Source organism: Rhineura floridana, chromosome 1 (genome assembly GCF_030035675.1).
Source record: "Rhineura floridana isolate rRhiFlo1 chromosome 1, rRhiFlo1.hap2, whole genome shotgun sequence".
Taxonomy (NCBI): Eukaryota; Metazoa; Chordata; class Lepidosauria; order Squamata; family Rhineuridae; genus Rhineura; species Rhineura floridana.
In genome coordinates this window covers 241315748-241319272 of record NC_084480.1, presented here as the reverse complement: position 1 = coordinate 241319272, position 3525 = coordinate 241315748, and the positions used below count along the sequence as shown (strand labels likewise).

General features: G+C 39.1%; 1 long non-coding RNA gene across 1 annotated transcript; it reads right to left on the bottom strand.

Moving 5' to 3' along the window:
• Window positions 1-615: 615 nt before the first annotated feature.
• LOC133370490 (uncharacterized) lies at window positions 616-3167 on the bottom strand. Its single transcript, XR_009759140.1, has 3 exons — window positions 3047-3167; window positions 1871-1972; window positions 616-828 (listed from the first exon to the last, which is right to left on the bottom strand). It is a non-coding gene; the product is annotated as an uncharacterized LOC133370490 (long non-coding RNA).
• Window positions 3168-3525: the final 358 nt, after the last annotated feature.

Sequence of the window (3525 nt, the reverse complement as noted above, 5' to 3'; positions counted from 1 at the left end):
GCCAAATCAGAAACTTGGACAAAACCAGAATGTATAAAAATTATCTCAGGTATTGATTTCATGTGTGTTCATGATTCATTGATAATACCCTTAAATTCTTTTTTAGATTGTGTTCCAGTCACGAGTTTCAAGTAGATGATCAGTTCTAGGGGAAAATAAGGTTCACCTGTTTTTGGCTCAAGTTTGGTTTAAGGCTAGAAATTGGCAATAGTTTTTTCAGCAAGCAGAAGGTGGCTTGAGAGAGGGGTAATGACATGACCTGTGTACATAAATAAGATTTTTACCTCTGGCAAGTTGCACAGGTTTTTGTCTTTGTTTTGGAATCCTGTAAACCTTATTTGACCAGTAGCAATGCTGGGAGAAAAGCTTATCTCAAACATCTTCAGTTCTTCTGTTATGGGCCTTCGTCTTACTGTGTAAGTTTTTTTTAAATTGTCAACATAAAACTGAAAACAGCATTAGAAACTCACACAGCTCCTCTGTGGTCCCTTAAAACTTGGAAATATATTACACTGGAAAATTTTCTGTGCACAAATATATGAAATTTCCAACAATTGATATTTTACTTTTTAGATTCCAGTGAATATTCACATTGCAATGTTTATCAACATGGAGCAAACAGTAGAACTAAATGATCAGCTTTTCACAGTTTTTCATAATGAGCGTACTGGAGTTTCAGGGCTTTTCATTTATTTTGTTTTTATTTTAGTTGCCCCTGGTGCAAACCATTAGCTTCTCTTGAAAATAAGCACCGGTGAGATGAATTGCAGGGAGTGAAGGTAGGTGGTTTGAGCCAATTGAAGGTGTCATCTCAGCTGAAGCTGCTCTCTAAAATAACATATGAGCACAGTCACTCAACTTTTTATATCATTCTCATATGGTAGAGTAAGTAGAAGATTATTCACTACTTGAAACAGCAATGCATGTAATCTTGAAGGGAAATTTCACCCTCCCATAATAGTATCTTGAATAATCTGCAAAGGGAAAATGGCTTTGTAGATTGCTGACATATCTCAATCAGCATGTGACATTTAAGTAATTGTATATTCTGCATAACTTAGAGTAGATGCAGGCCAGCTAGGACTGTTAAAGCACTCTGCAAAATAAATACATCAGTAGTGGAAAAATTCTTGCAAATCTGATGCTCAGAGTGACACTGCAATTGAACTTTCAGCCAGTTCTGCTACATGATTTGTTATGCCTTCCTGAATGTCACAGGTTTTCAAAGTGGCAATAATGAAAAGACACACAATAAACATATGCATTTCCCCTCACCCCAATTATTTCACAACTATCCTCAAAATATTACTGATATGATACAGAGAAGATATACTGATTAATATAATTACACTAGAGAAGAGTTTAATCCTACAAAAATGCCAGGATTCCTTACTCTACACATATTTATAATAAAATGTAAGTCCCACCTTTCTCTGCAGTTCAGATGCAAAATGGCTAACCTCAAAGAAAATAAAATGGGCAGTTTTATTCATTGGGAGTAACTTGGGAGTAAATGTGTATTGGATCAGATTACTACTCACATTATTAATTTTATTTAATCACTACTATTGGAGGGGCATGAATTGGAGCAAGGGTTGAGATCAGGGTATTAGGATACCTTATTCAAATATTTATTCATGTCAGCTATATTCCAACATGTCATACAATCTGAAGTCCTCCTTGGGAATTTGAAGTCAATGATGAGCCAAGTCTACTTTTTGCAGAACTAACTTACCTGTACTAGAGGTACTCAACACTCTGCAACACCCATAGCATGTTTAGATTTTCCCCTGAAACAGTCTACCTTAATGTAAACAGTTGCTTATACAGCTATATACAAGAAAACTCTGCAGGAATAGTTTGCTCTCACAGTTAAAATTGTACGCTCCTTTCTGTGCCTTGTACTTCAGTAGCAGCCATCTGTAGAGTAACAAAGGGATGCCGATCTCTGTTGTGCAATGCTTTGTACATGCTGAAAAAAGACGAGCATTTAAAATTCATGCAACAAAGAGCATAGCAGCTAAAATTTATTGGCCGTGGTCTAGAGAATTCTTGTTCACTCCTAGACCACAACATTACTTTAATTTTAATTCTATTAACATAAAGGAATTCATGCCAAGGATAGGAAACGACCTTTATATCTGCAGTAGCTTTCCTCCAGCAACAGTATACTTTAAAAAAAATCTCGATCTATTGAAAAAATCCTGCTAATGTAAAGTGGGGCTTTTACAAAATGTTATGATAAGAGTGCCTTCTCCAGTATCAACCATCTTGGACTCCATGAGCAGCAGGGGAAGCCCTTTTGGTGGTGCCACCACTGAGTGCTGCCAGGTTGGCAGGGCCTTCTCAGAGGCAGTTCCTGTTTCTGGAATGCCCTACCTGGTGAGGTGTGTCTGTCTCCTGCCTAACTTTTGGAAGGAATTTAAGAACATTCCTGTTTACCTAGGCATTTGATGGTTGAAAGATACTGTTCTTGGCAACCTTGAAATTATCAGCTGTGAGAATATGTCAGGGTTTTACATGTTTTTAGATCTTTTTAATGTTTTCAAAACAATAAACAATGGAAAAAATGGAAATGGACTGCCTTCAAGTCGATCCTGACTTATGGCGACCCTATGAATAGGGTTTTCATGGTAAGCAGTATTCAGAGGGGATTTACCATTGCCCCCCTCTGAGGCTAGTCCTCCCCAGCTGTTGGCTGGGCCTGCTCAGCTTGCCACAGATGCACAAGCCAGCCCCTTCCTTGTGTGCAGCTGCCAGCTGGGGGGCAACTGGGCTCCTTGGGACTATGCAGCTTGCTCACGGCTGCACAGGTGGCACGGCATCTTAAAAACCTCTTAAGAACAAATCATAACAACAACAACAGAACCGTGGTACAGAAATGTTGTCTGCTAAAAAAAACTCTACAACATATTCCAACAGGACACACATGTACAAGTTCAGGTTTCCAACTGCTATACAAGTTACTGCTCAGTAGAAGACCAGCCAATTAATCTGTTTCATAAACATGGAAAACAGTATTTAATGGTATGTGTGCATACCTTACCTGCATTGTTTCATTAGCTGATATTTTGTACCACTTGATATGTATATTCACTTCTCTTATTATCTCATGAATCATACCAAAACTTGTCAGTCTCCCTCTGAAATTATCCTGACTTTGGAGAATCACATCAGTGATGAACAGCTGGGACCTTATCCAGGAAGGAACAGACAAGAGGAGCTGAGGACATGGATTATATTACTGTGGCATTCACTGCAACAGGCGATCTTGCCTGGCCATTTGAGATGGGCTATAGCTTCCCTGTTTCTGGGAACACAGTCAGATCCTAAAAATTAGCGGAGATTTGGTATGAAGCCTTCTAGCTCTCACTTTAAAAATATGCACCACATACTCACCAAGGGCCATGGACCAGTGGCAGAATATCTTCATTGCAGGCAGAAGGTTCAGAAGGTACCCTGACATCTCCAGGTAGGGCTAGGAGAGACCCTGGATTGCAACCCTAGAGAGCCACTGCCATTCAG